The sequence below is a fragment of the Eucalyptus grandis genome, chromosome 7 (assembly GCF_016545825.1).
Source record: "Eucalyptus grandis isolate ANBG69807.140 chromosome 7, ASM1654582v1, whole genome shotgun sequence".
Lineage (NCBI taxonomy): Eukaryota > Viridiplantae > Streptophyta > Magnoliopsida > Myrtales > Myrtaceae > Eucalyptus > Eucalyptus grandis.
Window position 1 is genome coordinate 31736079 of NC_052618.1, and position 14753 is coordinate 31750831.

The following is a 14753-nucleotide window of genomic DNA, read 5'->3' on the forward strand; positions in this document are numbered from 1 at the left end:
CCACAATGAATTTTTTTTTTTTTTTGGCTCTTGGCTGCGCATGATAAAATTTCTGTTTCTTGATTTCTCTATTTCTCCGTTCTCCTAACCTAACAGAAATCCATTTGGTAACGCAATTATATTTCTCTATTTTTAAAACAGATTTCTATTTCAAAAATAGATTTGAAAAAAAAAATGAGAAGCTAAAACTTTTAGCTTCTCGGTTTACGAAATATAAATTGAGAAATCAATTTCTTGCTAGAAATCAATTTCTATTTCAGAAATTTTGTCATCCACACCCTAAGCAACTGTCAATGAAGCACTTGACAGCATGAGTATCGAAATCATTGCGCTCCTGATTGTAGAATGTCCAAGACGGGGTGAGCAAAGAAGGACTGAGAAGGCAAAGACAAGCACGCGACATTTTAGGTTACCTCGGGCTAAGCCATGTCATGAAGCGAGAAGATGCAGTACACGACGATGGATGACAAGAGACTTTTTTGGAGCTTCCCACTCGGCCTTTTGAGTCTTGTATTTTGTGCCGGATCAAACTTGCTACTTTTGTGGTGCATATGCAATGTTTCCTGCAATAAAACCAAGATTTTCGGACCCTCAATAAAGCTCAACAAGCAGTCGATAATTCTTTCATAGATAAGGTGAAGCAGAAGTAATGTCTCGTGAGAAGAAAAAGCATCGGATTGTTTTCCAATATCAAGGATGAGAAACATGAACTGAGTTTGGTGGAGTGCGTATAGGAAGCCAGCAGGTCACGATAGTAACTACCAATGCAAAAACGGAGATGGCGAGACAGGGCAAGAAGTAGGGAAATCTGCATCAACATAATCAGGAAATCAAATGTTTACTACTTGTGTCCATGATCACTTAATTGGATCTGCATAAAAATTTGGAAGAAAGCAACTTCCACTCACCTTCCGAACACTGATTCTTTGGGAAATATTGACGGCAACTTTTTCTGCAGGCTGAAACGGATGAAATAGAAAACAAGGAACATCAGAGGAGCATGAAAAATGAGAGAAGCATTCCACACGCAGTGCCTGAATTTTTTAGGGTCGCAGACGTGAAGCGTGCATACTGACACCAAAGAATGAGGTGCCAACCAGAACAACTCAACTAACCTGCACGATTGAAACCACTGATAAGCCGCAACAATGGGAGATTTAACGACCGCCGCACGACCGCCGCACAACCCCCGCACGACCCACGCACGACCGCCGCACGACCGTCGCACGACTGCCAACCGATGCTTGGCAGGGGCCGGTGGTGGCCACAACAAGGAATGAATAATCAGGCCAAAGTTAGTTCTTATGCCTTGCCCCCAATGAAGGGAGATGATCACCACTCGAGATTCAGAAATGAATAATCAGGCCAAAGTTAGTTAAAGCAACGGATATCGTATTTTGGGTAAAAAGAAAATGCTCTTCTTCACTTTGGGATAAGTCAAGATCTAATGAGAATTCCTTTGAAGCTATCACCAAAGATTGATGCAAGTGAATGTAATAGAATCTTTCTCAATCTTTCGCTTTGCTTTGCGCCGAAAACCTCCTATGCTGCCACATTGTAGGGTCGTCCTTGACAAGGGTACTTTGAAGAGTCCTCTTTTTTTTTTTCTTTTTTTTCTTTTTTTGACTAGACGGGGTAGCAAGAAACTAGTGCAATGCTTGGGATTGATGAAGGAAACACCTTTATCATTTCGATCTTTGTGCTCAATGCAAATGAATCATTCGGCCTAAGAGAATGTTACTTTTCACTCAACTCTCAAAAGTGTGTTTAAAGGATGTGTCTGGAAATGGGCTTGCATTTCTTCATCCTAAGTACTTCTCATTTGGCATGGTTAACGTTGCACTCTTTTGCCCGAATAAAGTCATTTTTTCTTGCCATTTTTTTTCTTGAGGGTCGCAGACGTGAAGCGTGCATAGTGACACCAAAGAACGAGGTGCCAACCAGAACAACTCAACTAACCTGCACGACTGAAACCACTGATAAGCCGCAACAATGGGAGATTTAACGACCGCCGCACGACCGCCTCACAACCCCCGCACGACCCTCGCACGACCACCACACGACTGCCAATCGATGCTTGGCAGGGGCCGGTGGTGGCCACAACAAGGAATGAATAATCAGGCCAAAGTTAGTTCTTATGCCTTGCCCCTAATGAAGGGAGATGATCACCACTCGAGATTCAAAATGAATAATCGTGCCAAAGTTAGTTAAAGCAACGGATATCAGTGTTTGGGTAGAAAAGAAAATGCTCTTCTTCACTTTGGGATAAGTCAAGATCTAATTATGATTCCTTTGAAGCTATCACCAGAAGATTGATGAAAGTGAATGTAATAGAATCTTTCTCAATCTTTCGCTTTGCTTTGCAGCCGAAACCTCCTATGCTGCCACATTGTAGGGTCGTCCTTGACAAGGGTACTTTGAAGGGTCCTCCTTTTTTTTTTTCTTTTTTTTCTTTTTTTCACTAGAAGGGGTAGCAAGAAACTAGTGCAATGCTTGGGATTAATGAAGGAAACACCTTTATCATTTCGATCTTTGCGCTCAATGCAAATGAATCATTCGGCCTAAGAGAATGTTGCTTTTCACTCAACTCTCAAAAGTGTGTTTAAAGGATGTGTCTGGAAATGGGCTTGCATTTCTTCATCCTAAGTACTTCTCGTTTGGCATGGTTAACGTTGCACTCTTTTGCCCGAATAAAGTCATTTTTTCTTGCCATTTTTTTTCTTGAGGGTCGCACACGTGAAGCGTGCATAGTGACACCAAAGAATGAGGTGCCAACCAGAACAACTCAACTAACCTGCACGACTGAAACCACTGATAAGCCACAACAATGGGAGATTTAACGACCGCCGCACGACCGCCGCACAACCCCCGCACGACCCTCGTACGACCACCGCACGATTCCCAACCGATGCTTGGCAGGGGCCGGTGGTGGCCACAACAAGGAATGAATAATCAGGCCAAAGTTAGTTCTTATGCCTTGCCCCCAATGAAGGGAGATGATTGCCACTCGAGATTCAGAAATGAATAATCAGGCCAAAGTTAGTTAAAGCAACGGATATCAGTGTTTGGGTAGAAAAGAAAATGCTCTTCTTCACTTTGGGATAAGTCAAGATCTAATGAGAATTCCTTTGAAGCTATCACCAGAAGATTGATGAAAGTGAATGTAATAGAATCTTTCTCAATCTTTCGCTTTGCTTTGCAGCCGAAACCTCATATGCTGCCACATTGTAGGGTCGTCCTTGACAATGGTACTTTGAAGGGTCCTCTTTTTTTTTTTCTTTTTTTTTTCTTTTTTTGACTACAAGGGGTAGCAAGAAACTAGTGCAATGATTGGGATTGATGAAGGAAACACCTTTATCATTTCGATCTTTGCGCTCAATGCAAATGAATCATTCGGCCTAAGAGAATGTTGCTTTTCACTCAACTCTCAAAAGTGTGTTTAAAGGATGTGTCTGGAAATGGGCTTGCATTTCTTCATCCTAAGTACTTCTCGTTTGGCATGGTTAACGTTGCACTCTTTTGCCCGAAAAAAGTCATTTTTTCTTGCCATTTTTTTCTTGAGGGTCGCAGACGTGAAGCGTGCATAGTGACACCAAAGAACGAGGTGTCAACCAGAACAACTCAACTAACCTGCACGACTGAAACCACTGATAAGCCGCAACAATGGGAGATTTAACGACCGCCGCACGACCGCCGCACAACCCCGCACAACCCTCGCACGACCACCGCACGACGCCAACCGATGCTTGGCGGGGGTCGGTGGTGGCCACAACAAGGAATGAATAATCGGGCCAAAGTTAGTTCTTATGCCTTGCTCCCAATGAAGGGAGATGATCACCACTCGAGATTCAGAAATGAATAATCAGGCCAAAGTTAGTTAAAGCAACGGATATCAGTGTTTGGGTAGAAAAGAAAATGCTTTTCTTCACTTTGGGATAAGTCAAGATCTAATGAGAATTCCTTTGAAGCTATCACCGAAGATTGATGCAAGTGAATGTAATAGAATCTTTCTCAATCTTTCGCTTTGCTTTGCAGCCGAAACCTCCTATGCTGCCACATTGTAGGGTCGTCCTTGACAAGGGTACTTTGAAGGGTCCTCTTTTTTTTTTTCTTTTTTTTCTTTTTTTGACTACAAGGGGTAGCAAGAAACTAGTGCAATGCTTGGGATTGATAAAGGAAACACCTTTATCATTTCGATCTTTGCGCTCAATGCAAATGAATCATTCGGCCTAAGAGAATGTTGCTTTTCACTCAACTCTCAAAAGTGTTTTTAAAGGATGTGTCTGGAAATGGGCTTGCATTTCTTCATCCTAAGTACTTCTCGTTTGGCATGGTTAACGTTGCACTCTTTTGCCAGAAAAAAGTCATTTTTTCTTGCTATATTTTTTTCTTGAGGGTCGCAAACGTGAAGCGTGCATAGTGACACCAAAGAACGAGGTGCCAACCAGAACAACTCAACTATCCTGCACAACTGAAACCACTCATAAGCCACAACATTGGGAGATTTAACGACCGCCGCACAGCCCACGCACGACCCTCGCACGACCACCGCACGACTGCCAACCGATGCTTGGCAAGGGCCGGTGGTGGCCACAACAAGGAATGAATAATCAAGTTAAAGTTAGTTCTTATGCCTTGCCCCCAATGAAGGGAGATGATCACCACTCGAGATTCAGAAATAAATAATCAGGCCAAAGTTAGTTAAAGCAACGGATATCAATGTTTGGGTAGAAAAGAAAATGCTCTTCTTCACTTTGGGATAAGTCAAGATCTAATGAGAATTCCTTTGAAGCTATCACCAGAAGATTGATGCAAGTGAATGTAATAGAATCTTTCTCAATCTTTCGCTTTGCTTTGCAGCCGAAACCTCCTATGCTGCCACATTGTAGGGTCGTCCTTGACAAGGGTACTTTGAAGAGTCCTCTTTTTTTTTTTCGTTTTTTTCTTTTTTTCACTAAAAGGGGTAGCAAGAAACTAGTGCAATGCTTGGGATTGATGAAGGAAACACCTTTATCATTTCGATCTTTGCGCTCAATGCAAATGAATCATTCGGCCTAAGAGAATGTTGCGTTTCACTTAACTCTCAAAAGTGTGTTTAAAGGATGTGTCTGGAAATGGGCTTGCATTTCTTCATCCTAAGTACTTCTCGTTTGGCATGGTTAACGTTGCACTCTTTTGCCCGAAAAAAGTCATTTTTTCTTACCATTTTTTTTTCTTGAGGGTCGCAGACGTGAAGCGTGCATAGTGACACCAAATAACGAGGTGCCAACCAGAACAACTCAACTAACCTGCACGACTGAAACCACTGATAAGCCACAACAATGGGAGATTTAACGACTGCCGCACGATCGGCGCACAACCCCCGCACGACCCTCGCACGACCACCGCACGACTGCCAACCGATGCTTGGCAGGGGCCGGTGGTGGCCACAACAAGGAATGAATAATCAGGCCAAAGTTAGTTCTTATGCCTTGCCCCCAATGAAGGGAGATGATCACCACTCGAGATTCAGAAATGAATAATCAGGCCAAAGTTTGTTAAAGCAACGAATATCAGTGTTTGGGTAGAAAAGAAAATGCTCTTTTTCACTTTGGGATAAGTCAAGATCTAATGAGAATTCCTTTGAAGCTATCACTAGAAGATTGATGAAAGTGAATGTAATAGAATCTCTCTCAATCTTTCGCTTTGCTTTGCAGCCGAAACCTCCTATGCTGCCACATTGTAGGGTCATCCTTGACAAGGGTACTTTGAAAGGTCCTCTTTTTTTTTTTTTTTTTTTCTTTTTTTGACTACAAGGGGTAGCAAGAAACTAGTGCAATGCTTGGGATTGATGAAGGAAACACCTTTATCATTTCAATCTTTGCGCTCAATGCAAATGAATCATTCGGCCTAAGAGAATGTTGCTTTTCACTCAACTCTCAAAAGTGTTTTTAAAGGATGTGTCCGGAAATGGGCTTGCATTTCTTCATCCTAAGTACTTCTCGTTTGGCATGGTTAACGTTGCACTCTTTTGCCCGAATAAAGTCATTTTTTCTTGCCATTTTTTTTCTTGAGGGTCGCAGACGTGAAGCGTGCATAGTGACACCAAAGAACGAGGTGCCAACCAGAACAACTCAACTAACCTGCACGACTGAAACCACTGATAAGCCACAACAATGGGAGATTTAATGACCGCCGCACGACCGCCGCACAACCCCCGCACAACCCTCGCACGACCACCGCACGACTGCCAACCGATGCTTGGCAGGGGCCGGTGGTGGCCACAACAAGGAATGAATAATCAGGCCAAAGTTAGTTCTTATGCCTTGCCCCCAATGAAGGGAGATGATCGCCACTCGAGATTCAGAAATGAATAATAAGGCCAAAGTTAGTTAAAGCAATGGATATCAGTGTTTGGGTAGAAAAGAAAATGCTCTTCTTCACTTTGGGATAAGTCAAGATCTAATGAGAATTCCTTTGAAGCTATCACCAGAAGATTGATGAAAGTGAATGTAATAGAATCTTTCTCAATCTTTCGCTTTGCTTTGGAGCCGAAACCTCCTATGCTGCCACATTGTAGGGTCGTCCTTGACAATGGTACTTTGAAGGGTCATCTTTTTTTTTCATTTTTTTCTTTTTTTTGACTAGAAGGGGTTGCAAGAAACTAGTGCAATGCTTGGGATTGATGAAGGAAACATCTTTATCATTTCGATCTTTGCGCTCAATGCAAATGAATCATTCGGCCTAAGAGAATGTTGCTTTTCACTCAACTCTCAAAAGTGTTTTTAAAGGATGTGTCTGGAAATGGGCTTGCATTTCTTCATCCTAAGTACTTCTCGTTTGGCATGGTTAACGTTGCACTCTTTTGCCCGAATAAAGTCATTTTTTCTTGCCATTTTTTTTCTTGAGGGTCGCAGACGTGAAGCGTGCATAATGACACCAAAGAACGAGGTGCCAACCAGAACAACTCAACTAACCTGCACGACTGAAACCACTGATATAGCAGATCCAGTAAGTGACGGCGGATTTGACAACTTGGACTTTGGATTTGGAGAGTAAGCAGAAGGAGAAGCCGTAATAACCTTCGAGACCTATAAATGGTGCACAAAATACCAAAGTTGAAGAAAATTTTTGATACCAAACATGAACTGAAAACAAACATTTCTAGATGACACAAAATGCAAACTTGTAATAGCAAAGGAGAGTAACACATTACCAGACTGTTGGAAGGATTTAATGAATGTCCAATCCCCTGAAAAAGTACTAGAGCCTGGAACAATGGGAGATTAGACAAAACCCTATCGCATAACGCAGAATAATGTCACTGAACTGAAGTCATAGTTAATATTGACAACATGTGTAAGACCTTTATCAGAGATCACCGGGACAGTACACTCACAAGCAAGCATCAATAAAATCATCTGAGGAGGATCTTTGCTTTATACCTTGTTATCATTATGACCAAGGACATGTCAAATATTTAAATTCCGACTCCATTGACAAATTAAAAAAAAAAAAAAGAAGCCAAAATGAGTAAAACAACTACTATAACATAAAAGTGTTTTTAAATTTTGTTTCAGAAACAAGAAACAACTTTTTTTGGTTTATTGTTTCTGTTCCAAATGTATTTTTGGGAACAAAAATGCACACAAACGCGTTTATGTTCCTTTTTTGTTCCTAGGAACAGAAAAACAAAAAAGTTGTTTAAAAACAGAAAAAAGAAACGAAAACAAACGCAGCCTTGGTGGCCAGGTCGTGGAGCAGGAGGAGGACGCGCTGCCCCTTGGGGCTGTCGACGGACAGTTTGATGGCGAGGAAGGGGAGGAGGAGGGAGGAGATCAGTGCCAGGAGGAGATCGGCGCCATGAGGAGGACCGCAGATCTCGCCGTCACCATCACCGGTTGGGGGATTAGGGTTTAGGCCACGACGGTGCGATCTCTCTCTCTCTATCTCTTGACTCTCTGGTTGACTCTTCCGTGAGAGTTTGCGGTAAGGCGTGGGGAGGAGGAGGATGGAGAGAAACGGGGACGGGCGAGACGGTGTCGTTTTGGCTCGGATGGAACAGCCAAACCGCAAAAGTCGGGGCCTCCCGGTCAAGCTTTTTCTTTAAAAAAAAATCATAAAATCAACTTTTTGATTTTTCATTAATATCTAAAATGATAGGATTAGTACCATGAAATCTCAAATTAGTGTATTTGTGACAAATTTACTTCAAATTAATTATTTGATCAACAAAAATCTAAATCCGATACACCGATGATGGATTAATTCAAATTAATTTTTTTGATCACTAAAAACTCCGAGACTAATATATTTATGATGAATTTAATTTATATTTTTCTATTAAATTTGATTAATATCGCGAAAAATCACATAAATGGAAGGTAAAACTTAAAATGATATGCCCGCTCAACAATTTGATAGTAAATTTAACGAAGGGTGAATTCGTCATAAATATATTAGTTTGGGGTTTTGGGAGTTAAAAAAGTAATTTGGGGTAAATTTATTATAGGTGTAGTAGTTTGGTATTAATCCAAAATAATATTCCTAATTTTAATAATTATATAAGAATTATATGTAATTTTACTTTCAAGAGTTTTGGATCTTTCATGTTAAGAAAAAGTTAAACGCGCGACCATCACTATTAACTAATAGCAAAAGCAAAAGCAAAAATCAATCCAGGCCCACCTCCTTCAAGGGAAAATGCATTTTCAATCCTACGGTTTGGGAGTAATTTTCTTTTTGTTTTTATACTATATTTGGTCGCGATTCTGATTATTATAGTTTTCTCCGATGGTAATCTAAATCTTTCCTTACAACTTTTTTATCAAAATTTATCCAAAATCCCTAGGTCAACCCCGGGCATATAATGGCACCTTCACGCATAAAACAAATTTCACCTTGACCCTCGTACTTTTGAAATGAACCGATTCCAGTTTTTGTACCTTATTCCAAGGATAAAACTAATTTCTACATTAAGTATCATCCAAAACTTGACATAAATCAATCACACGAATTGATTTGAGGTTTAAGCAATATGAATTGAAAGCTCACCTATTGATTCACGACTGAATCTACCAAAACAATATGTATCTGTTGATTTTTTTTTTGGATTCATATTTTTTACCAATCAAATGAAGTAGGTGTTATCCTATTTACCATGCATATTTTATTTATTATAGTTTCAAAATGATATAATGAAATTCTGTGATTTACAGATCAATCATAAATGATATGACATACAAGCTTTCTAATATGTTTAAATGTCATAGTTTTCATAGGGAAAAATATGCTACAATATCTTATATTATGCTTCACATGTACTCAAAACTAAATTGTCATTGCATTTTATCATGAATTTTACTCAAAAATTACTTTTTTTTTTTTAATTTTCTCTTATGGTTATTTATTAAGAAAAAAACTAATTTTAGTTATTCTAGCTTATCTTACAATTCAATTTAATTCTTGATTCACTATTTATGAATTTGAGTTATGGATTTGCGATTAGTATCTTGATTTTACTACCTATAATGAGAAGGCTGTTAGTAATCTCAACATTTCAATATTAGGTCCCTTTAAGTATAGTTATTAAGATAAGATGTGCAAATGCACAAAAGGTAAACTAATTATCAACGTGGATAGCTAAACAGATCAAAACTTAATTTTTATGCTCGTACATTTTGCCATGAAGGTACCTAGATCAAAATTTCACCAACTTATGGAAATACTCTAGGTTCCCTCGCACTTTTGTCCACTAAAAAGAACACATTTTCGGTCCATTGAATATTAATAAACAATTCAGGATTCAAATGAATTAAATGAAAGTTTTAACTAAAATGCGATGGCCGCCTTTGAATTATGCAGCAAAATGATATATAATCTAGTGAAATAGTTCCACGGAAAGTCATATTCTTTTTAGTAACATTTTGGCCTATTTGGTATTTGTCATATGCATGAAAGAAATCTTATAAATCTATAGTATCATAATCTTGTTATGGAATAGATTGTTATCCAATACTTTTTTATCTCTTCCTCTTGTCCTATAATCTAGAAGGATGGCATGGAGATCTATCAATCTAGAGGTTGGTGAAACATCTTACAAGTTTTGTAAACCATTGACAACTAGTGTTCAACATGTTCGGGTGGTCCATCTAGAGCAGTTTGTGTACAATTGATGAAATTTGAATGGATTATATTTGAGATTCTTTGATTTCTCTCACTCCTTGTATAACCTAGAAGCGCTAGCACAAAGACCTGCCTACTTGTAACTTGGAGTAGTTTATGCATGAAAGATGAGAGTTGAATGGGTGATTTCAAGAACTTGTACCATTGCTCAATCCATAATTCATCATGTAATTTTTTTTATTTACGATAGGTGATTTAATAACTATACTTTGCAATAGTCTATTTGGCTAAACATTAAGCAAATTAAACAACCGGAGGCACTTGCCACCAATGTTAGAGAAACAAATGACATTATAAGCAGATATTTCAACTCCTACGAATATGACAATAGGGAGGGTGACCACTTCATATGAAGATGCATCTATGCCCTTTAAATATTAGTAGGAGTGAACATGGGCCAGATTTGGCTAATCCATCCCTTAACCCTCAGACCAACTCGCACAGTGTTGGTTCTCAATTTTTGGAACTGATGACTAACCCTATTGAGTCTAAGACCAAAGATTGGACCAACCCAAATGGATTCAATCTAGTTCCAAGTCAATTTGGGATCAACCGATAATTTTTTTTATTCATTTTTTGTACTCCCTAAAAAGATAAACCTACCATTTCAAGTTATATATCCATTGACAATGCATCATTGTATACCAATACATATTCAATAAATTTAAGTTAGGTAACAATAGAAATTTCACACCTACTAAAAGTAAGGAATCATAAAAACAATTAAGACTGCCCATAGAGATAGGAGACAAGATGGAAAGTTCTTGTAATCATCTATTAATATAATCATAACACCATATGCAAAAGTGTTATAAATAATATATTAAATATAATATATATATAGTCGGGGTTCATCCGGATTGAATTGATCATAGATTCTTAGGACGAAAGACCAACCCGCACCGTGCTAATCTAGGGATCTCAGGACCAATGACCAACTCAATCCCCTTAGGAGCTAGACCAGGACCAGCAAAGTTAGTCTGGTCCAAGGTTGGTCTAGGGTTAACCCTAGACTGATACTCACTCATAAATATTACATCCATAAGCTTATTTATAAAGATACACTCTTAAATAATTCTTGGCCGAGCTTATGTGTATGTTTCTATTATTCAAAACGATGAAAACGATGTCAAAATTTGGGCTCCATTTGTTTTGCCAAAAAAAAAAATCGAAAATACTTTTCTAAAAATAATTATTTGTATGACTTGAAATAATTAGTCAATAACAAATATTTTCATTTATTGACAATAATTTATGTATAAATATTTTCGTTTATTGATTTTTTGTTAATCATAAATCAATCATTTTTAGTAAAATATTTTCAAGATGATCCATTTTCTATGAGACAAATGTAACCTAAAAAAACTCATAAGTCCATTTGTATAATGTACTGCAAATAATTTCTAAACATACTAGATTTTAAGTTCATGCAAACCCTTAAATTCACGAAAAAATTAGAAAACTTCTAAACCTATTGTACTTGTGCCAATTAAGTCATAAACTTATTTTTTTAGTCAATTGAGTTATAAACCTTTTGTAATTGTGTCAGTTTTTTTTTTTTCTAAGCAAAATTGGTTGTCCGACACTAATGTGGGTATTGGCCGACGTCCGTAATAATTTTTTTAATAGTATTTTTAAAATTATATTTTGAATTATTTCATTTTTTCCTTTTTTCTTTCTCTTTTCTTTTTCCTCCCTCCCTCCTCCCTCCTTCTTCCTTTGGATTCGACGACTGGCTAGAGGGGAGGGTTGGCCAATCGCTAGACTAAGGCAATCGAGCAAGCTTGACTCCCCATCACTAGGCGAGGGTGAGCTCGCCCAACACTAGCGAGGGGGGCCTCACCATCCCTAGTCCGGTGAGGCAAGCCCTCATCAGATCTAGAAAGGGCTCCCCTCAAGGGCTCGCCTTGCTATCACTAGGCGAGTGGCTAGGCAAGCCCTCCCCTAGTGACAGCGAGGCAAAGCAAGCTCACTTGCCCGTCCAATCATTGATCTCGAAAATTTCCACAATAAAATTCGGTAGGTCGCTTGTATAGTTCCCTATCCACAATTGCCTTAGTCCAATGACGGCTAGCCCTCCCCTTTGGTCGGTCACTAGAGTCAAAGGAAAGAGGGAGGAAAAAGAGAGAGAAAAAAAAAGAAACATAAAAAGTTATTAAAAAAATTGGAAAGAATAAAATATTATTAAAAAAATTATCACAGACGACCATGTAACACCGACCACCCAATTTTGGCTGAAAGGACTAAATTGGCATAATTGCAAAAAATAATAATTTAGGATTGAATTGGCACAATTGTAATAAGTTTGAGACTTTTTTGGTAATTTTTCCCTAAATTTACATAAATCATCATTCATTGGCAAATTAATGTAATAAGAATGAATGAATATGAAGTAAACAAGACCTTTGATTCAAACAACATGATTTGTATTGCCCATAACATTTATTTCTCAAATCGACAATTTATTGGAATTTTCTTAATTGGTCAAACTCACCTTGTCATAGCCAAATTGTATAATCTAATGTATCATACAAAAACTCACTTTTGCTACTTACAAGCATTTAATGTGTAACCATACAAATTATCCAAGTTTCATTAGTTAAAAGAAAATACCATGTGAAATCCAAAGTAAGGATGGAAAAGGAATTTCATATGTATATAGATATTTCGGAAAAAGCTTGGGATTTCCAAAAAGAAAGATAGAGAGATTGATAAAATAAAATTAAAAAAAAAAAAGTAGCCTAATTCAACTCCTAAGTGAACATGTAAAAGCATTTGTCATTTGCAAACAACATTAGAAAACCACGCTTCGGGTTTGGTATATGTCAGAGAGCGGTTAGCGTCACGACGCCTTTTAAATACCTAAGTCATTTTAATGTAATTATCATTTGTTTCTTATAATACTGATGCAATTCTGTGAAGATGTAACAAGGTGAACTTTTTGCGTTATTTTATGGCCCGACATAACTCCATGTGCCATTTGTATTTGTGTTTTGAAATATAATTAGTGACATGCAAGCATTATGTGTGCAAGCATTATGTGTGACTATTAATTTGTGATGCGCATGCCAATGCAATTGACTTAATGACTTTTTATTTAGTTATGCATTAATTAGTTTTGTAATGAAATAAGTTTACTGGAAGTCCTAACACTTGTCATGAAAATACTATTGAATCTTAACTTTCAAAAAATACAATTAAATCCTAAAACTTGTGATGGTGCAATCAAGTCTTTCATTAACTCCCTTCAACTCGATAGACAGATAGTGCTAAAAAGTTTTACGACTTGATTGGACCCAATTAACAAGTGAACTTGATTGCACAAACTTAATTGATTTTATAACTTGATTGCACTTTTTTGTAAATTGTAGGACTCAGTTGCACTTTTCGTAACAATTTTTAAGACTTTTAGAGTACTTATTACTTTTGAAATTGACGAAGCCATGTAATTTTTTGGCCTACTTAGGCATGAGTGCTTTCGTCTTTTCTGCCATATGTAATACTGATTTTGAAAGCTGAAAACAATTTTAGGAAAACAGTATAGTTTTTCTGAAATATTTTTGGAAAATCATGACGCGCATTAACGAGCATTATGACAACCTAGAGAAAAATATTAAAATTCACAGGTTTAGTTTAGTAGAGTTAACAGTCATGAGAGTATATATGTTTTTTGTATTTCTCAAAAGTTAAATTCGACATTATTAAATCTATTTATCCAAGAAAAATATAATTTAGAGCTGCAAAGCAATGACTATTTATTTAGTTTCTAGCCTATTTCTAGCATTATGACGATATTATTTCACTTAAATGGGATTTTAGAACCCTTACTTGACATTGTGCCCCTTCCTTTAATCAGTACGGCCTAAGAATTGCTGGAATTTTACCATTGTCACGTTCCAAAGAGAAAGATCAAATTACTAACTTGAATTCGAGAGCATAACTTAAAAGAGAGTTTTCACATGGATTGCCATGTGAAAAATAAACAAATAAACCCTCTATTTATGTGGATATTATTTGAATTAAGGGAGAATCTTGTGCAAAGAGAAGTCTTGCTAAAGGCTGAATGAACTTCACAAAAAGGCTCAAATGGCCTCGCAAAAGTCCAGAAGGGCCTTGCGCAGCACGAGCCCAATGCCGAGTAAGCATGTCAAAGGGGTGGGTTGAGCGAGATTCAGTAACCCATTTAATCTATTTCTTGCGATACAAATCTAATGACTTATATCCGACCCCGACCTATATTGTTAAAACACTTTTATATTTAATCAAATTTAGGAAAATTTATATTCAAACTTAGTTAAAAGTACGGAGTGAACGAGAGTGAAGGTTATTCAAAAAAAAAAAAAAAAAAAAGAGTGAAGGTGAAAAAGAATCATAGAAGTGAATTGAGTCAAAGTAAGTTAGGAACCCATCAAGCACTTATATTATTTTAGGCTTTACCATTTTAAACTCATCAACTCATTTACAGAATATAAATAATCCATATAACGACTCAACCAATCAAATATGGATTAAGAAATGAGTTTACGACCCATGTTAATAGGTCTAGTGTTGGGCTAACCCTACAACACTTTACATGATAGTTGTAGGTT